Raw genomic sequence first — 14149 nt, forward strand, 5'->3', positions numbered from 1 at the left:
TCTCAAATGTTGCGGATGATCGGTTTGCTTTCGTGAATGAGTCGGAAGATCATCGAGATATGGTTGAACAATGTTTTTGATGTCATGGAAGGCATAATTCATTTCCCTCTGAAATGTTGCCCCTGCGTTCTTTAAACCAAAGGGTAGCTTGCGATACGCAAATGTGCCCCACTAACAAATAAATGCAGTCTTTGACTGGTCCTGTGGGCGGATATTTATTTGATTATACCCAGAGAATCCATCCATAAATGAAGATATTTCACATCCGGTGCATTCATCAATTATTTGATCAATAAAGGGTATAGGGTAGTTTTCTTTTGGACAAGCTTGATTTACATCCCTATAATCGATGCACACTCTAACTGTTCCTTGTTTCTTCATTACAGGAACAATATTCGATACCCAATCAGTTAGAGGAATCAGGTAAATAAAACTAGCATGGAGAAGTTTTTCAACTTCTGCCTTTATGGCAGCGGCTTTCTTGGGGTGCACCTGCCGTAGCCATTTTTCGACTGGTTTGACATCTGGATACATCTTGATTTCATGTTCAACTACACTCAAGTCAATGCCTAGCATTTCATCATATGACCAAGTAAAGACATCTTTGAATTCGCGAAAAGGAGCTTCGTATATTTCCAGTTCTGAAGGAGAACAACATTTGCCAACATAAATATTCTCTACAACATCTATTTTGGTCGAGATATTTATGGCGATAGTCTCTTCGATATTGGACATGTTTCGCTCGGAATCCACCGTGTTTATAGTATTTGATAGGAAATCAGAAATTGAAGTATGATGAAGGTCATCAGGAGTATCTTCTTGACAATCCGGAAGATGGGAATGATGGTGGTAATCTTCCCATGGCACCACATCAATTATCATTAACTGAACAATTCCTTCGTCTGTGTAATTTACTTGTGACCGTGGATCTGAAGGGGTGCCATATTCCTTAGACCTATCTATCCAAATTCTTGATGAGCGTTGATTTGGGTTTGTCTCCCATGTCAAAAACATTGATTGCTACAATATTTCTATTGGGCTTGGAGGCAATACCTTCAGATGATCCATGCTAATATCGTTTTTTGAGATCTTTTGAATAGAAGATATCATATTGCAGGTTCGTACCGTCGCCACTTCCGCCAGATTGATTGGAGGTAGGAGGGCAGAAGACCCCATTAATATAGGGTCTTTTAGTAGGCCTACTCCGATATTTTGAAGTGAATGGGGGCTTCCATGGATCATCAGAATGCCTCCCATAATTTGGGAACTATTGGGGAGAAATGTTTGTTGGTTGATGATTGTAATTCCCCCTTGAAAGGGAAATGCAATCTTCTTGAAGTAGGTCGACACAATTGCAGCCATAGCATATATCCAGGGCCTTCACAGTAGGATGTTGTAATCGAGGTTTCCGTCGATTACTTCAACATCTATTTCTACTGTTTCCCCCACCCACAGTTCAACTTGCATGTTACTTAAAATCCCATATGGGGTATATGTTCGTCCATCAAATGCTTTTAATGTCATCAAAGATTGAGACAAGGTTGGAGATCCTAAAGTTTTCCAGCAACTCATCGACATAATACATGTAGATGCCCCCTCATCAATAATTGTTCGATGAATAGTTTTGTTGAGGGCTTTCACTTGAATGAGGAAAGCTAGTTGAGCTAGTAACTAAGGATCATATCCTTTGTGATTAAAGGACACAAGATTAGAATCCTTTGGGTCAATCCCACCTATTGCTGATAATAAAGCCTACTTTTGGGAGGGGCAATTTTAAAGTACCTCAAGTTTCGACATAACAGATGGTGATTGGGCCAGATCTTCCAGTATATTATAATGTTGTGCTACTCTGGAACGAGGATTAAATGTCGACTTGTGTACTACTCCCTTTGGCAGTTTTATTGTTAGCTCTGGAATGATGGGCGGCACAACTTTTGTCGAAGTTGTTGTTGAACTACTAGGCTGATCTCTATCCTTGTTGTTCGACAGATGTGGATTCCCGTAATATTTATTCCTTATCGTTATCAAAGCATCATTTTGCTACTTCGAAACCAAAAACACCAGAACTTGGGATGGGGAAGCATTATCACTGGAAACCATATTTGTTCCTGGATTTGGAAATGGATCAGTTAATACCGCTGAGGTTTTTGAATTCTTGAAGAATTTTTTAAGCTCAACTTTATATGGACAATCTCTTATCCAATGATCCTCATCACATATAAGACATGGAAATTTGGTTTCTTATCTCTAGAAGGGTTTGCAGAAGATTTTTCGTGTGATGATTCCTCCTCTTTCTTCTTCTTCCCTTTGTTTTTCTTCTTGCCTCCTAGTTGCTTGGATTCTTTGCCTTTGTCAGTTGAGACAGAATTTACTTCTGAGGCGAGAAGTTACTCATTTGCATTTTGACTAGAAATCTTATGGGCCTTTTTAGACGTAGCCTTCGTTGATTTCGTGTCTGTCGTACCAATCACGCCATCCCCAACATGAGAGTCATTGTTCGATTTAGGAGGAGGAGGAACGGAAAATTCTGGTCTGGGAGCGTGAGGGATTTTATCGTAGAGCGTGCTAGAATGAGTATAAATCAAGTATAAATATTGTGCATGAGAAATAACTTTCTCTTGAGTGATGACTCTTCCCTTTGCCACATCTTCTGTAATGGAAGGTAATAATGAGTTAATAAACCATTCAGCTAAAAGCTGATCAGGAACATATGTTTTTACCATTCTACGACGACGTTACCACTCATGAATATGATTGGATATGTGAGTGGCCGTCGTTTGCTTGAAATTGGTAATAATTTTTGTTCCCATTTCGTACCTTATGGGTAACTAAAAATGGGTTAAAAAGGTTGTGGCTAGGGTACCGAAGTTATCAAACGAAGCTCTAGGTAATTCAATATACCATTTTGCTGTCGGACTAGTTAACCTTCTCTGAAAAAGGTGAAGCCTAATCGAATCATCGTTTAGGGTGTTTGATGAACACCACATATGAAAGGTCATCACATGATTTTACGGGTCTTCACCCGGATTTCCATTAAATTTAGGAATATCTGACGGAAGTTTATGCGGAATCGCTGACCACCAAGGGGTGTAAGCAATTGGATCGTTCGTTAGCCAATTTCGATCCAGTAAATCTAAAGTCACCACGATGGGCAACTGTTGATTCAAGTTTGGCGAAGCATACCAAGGATAGGATGGAATTGCCTGAGAAATTGGTCTTTGCATACCGGCATAATGCACTTGATGCTGGTAACTTGGGAATAACCATTATGGAATGGTTTATATTGATTGTTTTGAACATACGGTTGCCCATTGTTTGCAAAGATTTGTTGCTCAGATCCTTAGTAAGCTTGTTGGAATTGCGGTTGTTGATATTGCACCAGCCATGGCTATGAAGCCATGTGCTGTTTTCCAATACTGGCTGTTTGACCAAGATGAGGGGTAATTGTACCTGTTTAGGCCTGTGTCATTCCACTAGTTGACGATTGTGGTTGAGTCGCAGGGATAAGAGGTTGTTGCATTACGACCTGAGAAACCTGAGGTTGGCATACAATAGGCAACGCTTGTACTTGTGACACTGTCACAATAGCTGGCATAGTTGGTATATTTGATATAGGTAAATATTGTTGCATCGAGTATATAACTCTTGGTTGTTCAGGCAGTATTGACACCCAACTGCTAGATGTAATTCCAGCATAACCTGGATTTTGTTGTGAACTCTCGTATGGTTGTTCTCCCGAAGGAGACAATGAAAGGGTATATTGCCCCCCATACGGTGTAATTCGGTACTCAAAGGAATGATTTTACCTTGAGGACCGGATTACCCAAATTGACACCGTGAAGGATCAATTTGCTAAGACTCAACATAAAAGCTCCCGGATATTGTTCTGGATGAACAAATGGGAACGGAACATACTGTCGAAATATCCCCTGAGTAGGCCCCATCTAGCGATTGAGAGCTAGTTGGGACAGTTGGTATGCCGACGAACATTGTTGGAGTGACAACAGGAAGTTCTGTCATCGCTGTGTCAGATGACAGAGTCCTAGATGTCGACGATTGTTCAGACATTTCTAGTCTATCCAAAATATTTTCTAGCAATTCTACAGGAGCTTCCGATAATGGTAGACTAATTTCCGATGAAGAAGGATATAAGGTGATCCCGACTCCAACTTGTGATGGAGTAATAGATGGAAGATCCTCCACAATCTCTTCTATAGCAATAAAACCAGGTGGAAGAGGTAGACCGTCAGGTCCGTAAAATATTTCTGGTGTCGAAGAAGGTATAGATTCTGTAGCGATAGATGTTTGGGGAATAACACCTTCTGAATCAGCTGTAGATGGAGCTGGTTTAGTAATACAAGTGCTTATCTTCACACTAGGATCAACTCTATTGTCCTTTGGTGGCTGTGGAACTTCTTCTGTAAAGGCAGGGATACCAGAAATGTCTGGAGTAACCGAAGTTTCCGATGGTGTCGGAACACTTGTTCCAACATTACCAGGGGATTTTGAACTGGTTAAACGAGTTCGCTTCATCCGTCATAGTTTTGATTCTGGAGACAAAGATGGTTTACTCATAAGCCTCCATGAACGATGGGTTTTCAATTGACTTTCTTCCATGATTGCGGATTACTCGATCAACTAAAAATAAAAGGGGAAATATGTTTCAGAATTAAATGAATTTTAGACGCTTTGACACAACTTGTTTTTTCAATTGTTAAGAGTCGAGAAAAAACAAAATATGACTCTAGTCGCCTTCGATTTTTAATGAGCTTGAAGTGACAAGTGCTCAGATGGACCTTTTCCTTTAAGGAGTCTGAAAAGGAACGAAAGAGACTACTCTGGAAGTCTAGACAGAGGGATTACCAAACCAATAGCAAACTGCAGAATACCTTTTACGGTATGGCAGTCAATCTTCCCGAATGCTATGTTTAGTGCATTGCAATCGATAGGGCAGTAGACACGGCTTCCTATGGATAAAGGATATAGCCTATTGTGGTCTCCCAATGTATACTCGACGGTACGGGGGAGCACAAGTCCGTACTGTCACTTTTCGTCTCAAAGTGGAGGAATCACCCAACCAGCAATGAAAATAACAATTAGCAGGGTTTACGACACTGGAATACGTCTCTAGCCGAGACTTCTAAATGTTGTGTGTTAGGTTCCAAAGAATTTTTAGATTCATTAAATTTATTTTACAGTTGATCTTGCTTAAGAAATTTTCCTTTCAGGTTCACTGCGTGATGTAGATATACAATTCCTAAAATGCAGTCTAAGATGATAAACAATCATTTAATCTTCTTTTTCCAATGAAAATCCTAGCTACTAAAGAAAGAGGGATGCTATTCATTCAACATAGAGCAAAGAGCACACACTATATGCACTGTCCTAAATCAAACCAACAAACAGTCTAAATGAAAATGTACATGCATGTATTTGTTTTCAGCCTTCTTAATGTTTGAATGATAAAAAGAAAGCTAAGCGCAAATCTGAATTATTTTTCAAAGCGACATTACCAACAAGCTTCTTTTCAGGACAAAATGAAGACAATGACGACACTTTGCGATTTGGAATTGAAAACTTGCTTTCGACACTTGAAAAACTACTAATTCAAATCAAATACAAGAGTAATAGTGTAATCGACTATCAAGAACAATCAGATTCCCTTCTATGACTGAAAACAACACTTGCGACACTTCCAAATCAAGAAACGACAGTTCAATTACGCTACTTCTTTGTAAAAGAGAACTGAAAATGGCTCACAATACATAAAAAAAAATACAGTTCTTTGCACAATTGAGGTGGAATAATGGAAAGGAAGGGGGTTTACATAGAGGTATACTGACTATAGACAGCAAAACTCCTGAATAGAGCTCAAAAGAGTGAAGAAAAACCAAAGTTTGGAGGCAAAATTAGCCTTCTCTGACCATCGCACTTGTTACACAGGAATTCCAGTATGCATCCCACCTACTGCACACAGGAAGTGCGATGCATACTGATATCCTTGAAGAGAGGGTGGGATGGTACAGTGCAAGACTTTTGATCTAGTCCTTGATCACAGTTTGCAGCACAGTTCAGGGATTTAGGCCGAGCAAGTGATAATCAGTGAATAAATCACAACGGTAGATTTAAGGAGGTTACTACAGCCACCACAAGGGCGATTAGGATGTTTACAAATCAATTTTTTAGTTTATAAACAAAACCTGGAGATAAATTGAAGCAGCATTGATCTACTTTGCACTTGCATAGCAAATGCAGTTCGAAGGCTTGCTAGCTTGACTTCAGGCTCCTTCTGTAAGTTTATAAAACGAACAAATATAGAAAAGTAAACAAACTATTCAAGTTCCCCAGTGGAGTTGCCATTTTGTTATCGGGAAATCTAGTGTCTATGTAGAGCTGCGAGTCCCACTAAGACTGGTAGCTATCTTAGAAACAAACAAACTAAAATTACTTTCATTTTCATTTATGATAAGTAGATAAGAGGGGAACAAAGGACACCAACCTCAATCTTGTGCTTGGCTCCTTGCTTGATTCCTCTCCCTTCTTATAGATCTTTGCCACTCGCTTCCTCGTCTACCTAGCTTCAAAGAGCACCTGTGGAATCAAAGCAGCATACCACTATCGAAGAACAGAGATCTACTATCACAAACAATATAGGACCAGATATATAGATTCACCACACAAATGCATATATCATTAATTATACAAGAATGTGGAGGAAAACTTGAATAGATTTATTAATATCGAGAATAGAAAAGAGGATTACAACCAATTGTTCTGACCCAGCATCATCCTCTCAGAAAGAAGCCCTTCTTCACCTCATGAAAAGCTTAGATCACCCAACACTATGATGTTACACCAAGAAACCAGCAGTACTTCCTTACAAGATACAAAATTCCAGCCTCTGGATCTCTAGGATGAGGGATCCATATATAGATGATTGCAGGGAGGTGAGTCAGCTTTTGAGATTTGATTAGTTTCCTCTCTCTGATAGTTCTTGATTCCACTTGGATATTGATGATCTCTTACTCATCCTTCAGCGAATTCATAGAGGCAAGTGTCATAGGAGAAGTTTCTGGAAGATTCCATGTCGAACCACCTTGCAGACTGTCTCTGCCATTTTTCCACTCTCGCTCATCGCACCTTGGAGAAGAGCTATCCAGTATGCATCACACCTTTTACTCTGGGCAGGTGGGATGCATCGCACCTTATGCACTGGGCAGTCTGTATGGTCTAGATTTGACCAGTTTTGAGTTGTTCCTTTAGGGTGCGAAACAACACTTTTAGGGACTTAGGAGCCCTTGGTTTATGGACATATATGATTGGGTTGCAGTGCCCAAAAATTTCTATAACACATATGCATAATATACACAGTTTTAAACAAAAGTGTACAATATTATACAATCCAAATCTTCGTTATATTAAACCAAATTCTTAGTAATACAATGTTCTATGGTATACTAGATACAATGACAAACTTCGTTGCAGCTTCTAAGTTGTATCTCGTCTTGCTATTACTTTTCTTTTGTACTTCTCACTAGAAGTGCCTTAGTCCATCGAGGCATCTACACATCGATAATCCAAGAGGGATGCCTCCTATCACTATTGCAAGTCACATTTGATACAATGAACACGAGCTCATCAAAATTCTCTCTGGGTAGGCCTAATTCCTAAGTTCCAATATGCCAATCTAACAATAACTTTCATCCATCAAAGTGCTTCACATAAGGCTGCAATCCTTCACACAAACAAGCACCAAAAACATCCTTCTTTTTTGTTGCTTTATTACTCAAGAACATAATATTTTCTTGTTTGTTGCGAATTTCTTTAATACAAGGAAGTGAGAAAATTTGTTGAAAATATCCCATTATTTTCATTTCATAAGGTAAATATTCATCATCAAATGGTAAAAAAATAATTAGAATCAGGTAAGAAAATCATAAAAAGTCCCACTTTGAAATCTACAAGGAATTTTGTTAAAATTGGCAACTGGGGTGAAACTCCATGTGGGTCATCTTATTTATGGAAGATGATATTTTTCTTAGACTCTTCTCATTGAGAGCTGTAGGATTGATCTAAAGGTCATCCTATTCTGATAAGTAGTCATGGAGATATGAATTTATTTGTGTTATGGGACAATTCGTCAAGGTCCTCCAGCAACCAAACTTCCCCCACTTGTGCTACACATTTTTGTATAAATACAAGTGCCTTGCAAGTCATTTAGACACACTTGCCTATTGATTTATCTCCACTTTTTTTTGGTTTTAGTGGAAGAGAAATCTACGAGGAGGAAGCCCTGGACGCAGGAGGGAAGGAGACTAAACAAGGAGCCCTAGCCACAGTCAAGAAGACATCTAATACTACCCTAGTCGTAGTCTTAAAGAAGGTTATCTAACCTCCATTCAATCAAGGAGACTTAGCCATAGTTCATGATGCCTAGCCGCACTTCAAGCTATAGATCTAGCATGGTGAAGCAGGCGTATACATGCTACCCTAATGCAGAGTCTTATGGTGCCCTAGCTGCAGGTCTTGTCACCATAGATATCGAATATGTCTTTGTCCTTAAAGAAGGCTCCTCAACGCAGTAGGGAGGCCTCCATACACTATTGAAAGAAGCTTCAAATGAAGAACTAGTTGTAGTCTTCTATGCCACCTATCAGTTGTAAGAAAGAGACATTGTTAACACTCCTAAGAATGTGTTTTAGGTGCACATCTTGGCTGTAGGCCTAAAGACTAGCCACATTGAAGGGAGAGGTCTATTCAGATGTTTTATGAGGAGATGCAATACATTGTCACAAGAGGTTCTCATGAGCAGTTTAGAAGGGCTATACTACGTTGGGTAAAGGAACTGCTACAATAATGAGAAACATCCATACCTTGATGAGAAGAAATTTCAATAGCACACAAATCAACATTTTATTTCAGTGGGACACATGCTGATGAAATCCTTGTGTGTATCCTATGACTATGGGATCATAGCTTATCTTGCCACTAGGATAGGCCATAGGCCATAGCCAGTACGTAAGGTAGTGTGGCAACATGATAGAAGTATTGTCCCTTCTTATCCAGGAGGTGGACAACATTCTAGGAGATGCAACATAATGGTTGGATACTACATGATTGATGCAACATGTTTAGATACACCCAATGGATGAATCTACATATCTAGATGCAGAATATGGATGTAGCATGGTGTCAGAGAAAACATTGTAGTGCAGCATAATGACGGGTGAAACCTGTGATGGGAGCTTGTGATGAAGAGAAACTCAATGAGAGTGGTGCACCCTGATGATAAATTGGAGTATACATTGAGTACAGTGATGGGTATAGTCATGATTAGTGAAGCATGATGAGATGAAGCATAGTGATGATGGGTGCAACATAGTGAGGTGCAACATGATGATGAGGTGTAGCACAATGATAGGTGCAGCATGGTGATGGAGTCACCCTGGAGAATGAGTTGAAGCACCATGTCTTCAACTGAGTTTAGTTACATCATGTATCATCTTCTTGGATATGATCTTTGTAATTATTTAGATAAGTCACAAATTATTGAGTTTCGTTGTACATGTACTCTCTCTCTCTCTCTCTCTCTCTCTCTCTCTCTCTGTTGAACTATTGAAGAACATATAATAAGAATTGATCAAGGGTTTTCCCACATTGGCATTTGTCCCTGGTTAGTGCCACATCTTTTGTCCTCTTGCCTTGGCTTGTCTTCTGTCATTTATGTTTATGTTCTATCTTCAATTAACTATTATGCTGATGTGATTGCTAATTTTGAAAGGATATATACCTAACTATGAAAATTGAAATAAATTGCTCTAAGCATCGAACATATCTTAAATTAAAATGGTATCACAACTGAGGTGAAGAAAAGGCCCAAGTAAGAGTGAAAGAGAAATCAACATCCCTCTTCAAATTCACCAAAGGTGAACTTGAAGTAAAGAATATTATCAGAATAGTAGAGAAGAATCTTGTGATGGCCTACCTTAAGATCACTTCATTGGGAAGCTTGGATATAAGGGTGGAAGGAAAGGCAGATTCCATGCTTGCAATAAGTTCGGCCATTATTCGAAGGAGTGCCCAAAGGTAGTGTTACATCACTTGATGATGATAACAATCATTATAGAGACATCTTCAATGATCGGAGGAATGACAGGGAATGTAGGTCATCAACGAAATAGTTGAATCTTCAATGAAATAAACGAACCCCACATATGAAGAATAAAATGTTGTTTCTAATAATATAAAGAAGCATTATATTATAATTTCCCTCTCCTCCACACTCTTTGGGAATCTGACTTATTGATTGTACTACTTCAAGGCACTTCATTGGATAGAAGGGTGCTCTCTCTAATTTGGTAGAGATGGAAACAATCATGGGACTATACATGGAGTCAATGCCACCTACCCTGGAAAGGGTGTAGGGAATGTTACCTATCAATTGAATGAGCGTAACTTGATTCATTTAAAGAAGCTCTTTATGTCCTTGATCGCAAGAAGAAACTCGTTTCCATTTTGATAATGGAAGTCAAAGGTTTCAAGGTGGCATTCATCGATGGAAAGGTACGTGTTTTAAAACGAAGTTTTTAAAGATTATTTTACTCATGTGTTCAGGGTTGGAAATTTATATCAAGTTGTAGGAAGTACATTGGGGACCATGTTAGTTGACACATCTCATCGATAACATCAGACGTCTGCTTATTATGGAGCCACACCTGATGTGAGTCAGATGGTAAGAGGGATGTTTCAATTCAAGAAGAGCATGAAGGTACATGTACGCGATGTACCGAAGGAAAATATTACAAGGGGACCATTCCCCTCATGTAGTAGGTCCACATGTTTGAAACAACCCAAGGGGTTTGAGATTCATGATCATGAATCTCATGTATGTAGGTTGAAGAAAGCTCTTTATTATTTAGAGCTAACATCCTGGGCTTGATATGAGAGGATTGATAGATGTCTGATGAAGTTGAAATTCACTAGGAGTGAAGTCGATCCAAAATTTTTATTAAAGGTTTCGGATGATAGACCTCTCATACTGGCACCTTCTCAAGATGACATCATTTTTCCAATTGCAGACCCTCTAATTTGAAAATGTAAGAGGGAGATGAATTCCACATTTGGAATGGTGATTTGCAAGCCCATGAATACCTCAATGGAGCTTAACTTTTAGAACTTATGTGGTAGGGATGTCGGGCCTAATTTTTGAAATGCCTCTAAGTTTCATAAATTCATTGTGCCATTGATGTTCTTGGTGAACTACCTCCTAGATATATGTTTTGAAGTTAGCATGTTGAGCTCATATATGCTTGAGACTCACTAGATTCGTGCCATGAATATTATGAGATATCTTCGGGTCACAATATCTCATGGATTGTGATACACTTCCAGAAATGTGAAGCTGCATAATTATTCGAATGTTGACTCCACATGCAGTGTGGAGGATCGTAAGAGCACCTCTGAGTGTTGGTTCTCTTTGGGTTCTACTACGATATCCTAGATGATCAAGAAGTAGAAGACAGTTACTTTGAGCACCGTTGAGACCAAATAGATAACTAAAACTATGACCTCATGTGTAGTTGCCTCATTAGCGAAGCTCTTCAGTGAGTTGTTTGTACACATGATGGATACCACTATGATATTTTGTGTCAATGAGAGGGGGATTTGATTATTGAAGAATCTTGTATTCTATGATCGATCCAATATATAGACATCAGGTACCACTTTGTCTCGAATATGTTACATTGATGAGAAAGAAGGCTCCATCGCATTAGGACTGATGTGCAGGTCACCCACATTATGTCGAAGCCCGTAGGAAAGGTCAAATTTGTGACTTTTCGAGAATGACTAGGAGTCATTGAGAAAATCTATCCTAAGGGTCCCATATGAAATTTACATTGAGCTCTCCAAGCTCCAGGGGGCTTGGGGGTACATCTTGGAGTGATGAGAAACCATAGCATGAGTTGTCTAGCCTACACCTAATGGTTTTCTATGTACATAGGATGAGTGGTTCATCCTTCTCCTGCTGAGACACAACCATAGGGTGAGTGGTTCAGCCTTTCCCTCGTGATATGTTGTGTATAGGGTGAGTGTTTCATTCTTCCCTTGGGATACCCCTTGCAACACATAGGCATGATGACTAGTTCTTCCTTCTCCTGCTAAGACATCCTACCCATGGAGTGTGGGACTCATGGGAAGTACCTCTCATATGGCCAATGAGTAGGGAAATAAGGATATGGATCATAGTAGTGCTAATGTATGCATCATGTTACTATCGTACTCCCTATGATAGGATGATATTGATCTCGGATCAATGAAACTCACTTCGGGTGAGTATGAGTGGTTTGAGACACTCTCTTGATATTGATCTCAGATCAACGAAACTGACTTTGGGTCAGTATGAGTGGTTTGAGACACTCTCTTGATATTGATCATGGATCAATGAAACTGCCTTCGGGTGAGTATAAGTGATTTGAGACACTCTCTTTTGATATTGATCTAGAATAATGAAACTGACTTTGGGTCGGTAATAGTGATATAACTCATTCTCTTTTGGAATAGATCTAGGATCAGTAAGAGTACTCTGTCACACTCTATTCATATGGGACTCACTTCGGGTTAGTAGAGAATGGTATGAGACATTCTCTATCAATTTTTCTTCTTCATGGATCAACAAAGAAGAGTAGAGAAACAAAGCAAAGAAGAGCAAAGGAATGCAAGGCACTGGTGGCAGAGATAGTACAGTGTGGAAGGTGGATCAGTATATGGAGTTCTCCCTAGTTGAGAGGGAGTGTTAAAATTGGCAACTAGGGTCAAACACTCCTCTCATGGATAGGTGTGGGATTGATCTAAGGATCGTCTAATTCTGATAAGTATTCATGGAGATAATAATTTATTTTTGTTATGGGACAATTCATCAAGGTCTGCTAGAAACCAAACTGCCCCCACTTGTACTACACGTTTTAGTATAAATACAAGTACCTTGCGAGTCATTTGGACACATTTCACTCTTGATTTATCTCCACTTGTTTTGGTTTTTAGTTTAAAAGAAGTGTAAGAGGAGGAAGCCCTAAACGCATGAGGAAATGAGACTAAACAAGGAGCCCTAGCCACAATCTGGACGTAGTCAAGAAGATATCTAATACTTCCCTAGAAACAGTCCTAAAGAAGGTGATCTAACCACCATTCAATCAAGGAAACTTAACCACAGTTCGTGATGCCTAGCCATAGTTCAAGATGGAGATCTAGCATGGTGAAGGAGGCCTATAAAAGTTTCCCTAACGCACAGTCCTATCCTTCCCTATTCACAGTTCCTTCATGCCTTAACCTCACTTCTTTCCACAGTAGATAGAGATTATGTCTATGTGCTTAAAGAAAGATCCTCAATGTAGTAGGGAGGCCTCCATACCCTATCAAGAGAAGCCTCAAATGAAGCCCTAGTTGCAGTCTTCTACACCACCTATCAGCTATAATAAAGAGACATTGTTAACAGACATAAGAATGTGTTTTAGGTGCACATCTTGGCTGCAGTCGTAAAGATGAGGTACGTTGAAGGGAGAACTCTCTTCAGATGTTTTATGAGGAGATCCTATAGGCTGTCACCAGCAGTTCTTATGAGAAGTTTAGAAGGGCTATACCATTGGCTAAAGGAACTACTACAACAATGAGAAACCTCCATACATTGATGAGAAGAAGCTCCAATAGTCCACATTTCAGCATTGTATTTTAATGGGCCACATGTTTATCACAGCCTTATGTGTATCCTAGGACTGTGTGATCATAACTTATCTTGTTGTTGCACTAGGCCATAGACCATAGCTAGTAGCTAAGGCAGTGTGGTAGCATGACATAAGTAGTGTCCTTTCTTATGCAGTAGGTGGATAACATTCTAGGAGATGTATCATAATGGTTGGATACTACATGGTTGATGCAACATGTTTAGATACAATGAATGGATGTGGCTACATATCTAGATGAAGCAATTGGATGCAACATGGTGCTAGATTAGCTAAGCATGATGAGATTCATTATAGTCATGATGGGTGCAACATGGTGTAGAACAATGAGGCCCACCATAATGATAGGTGTAGCATGCTCATCGAATCACCTTGGAGAATAATTTGAATGAGCATATCCTCAACTTAGTTTA

Source organism: Pinus tabuliformis, chromosome 6, assembly GCF_031772625.1.
Source record: "Pinus tabuliformis cultivar Carrire ecotype Pingquan chromosome 6, CPIR1, whole genome shotgun sequence".
Lineage (NCBI taxonomy): Eukaryota > Viridiplantae > Streptophyta > Pinopsida > Pinales > Pinaceae > Pinus > Pinus tabuliformis.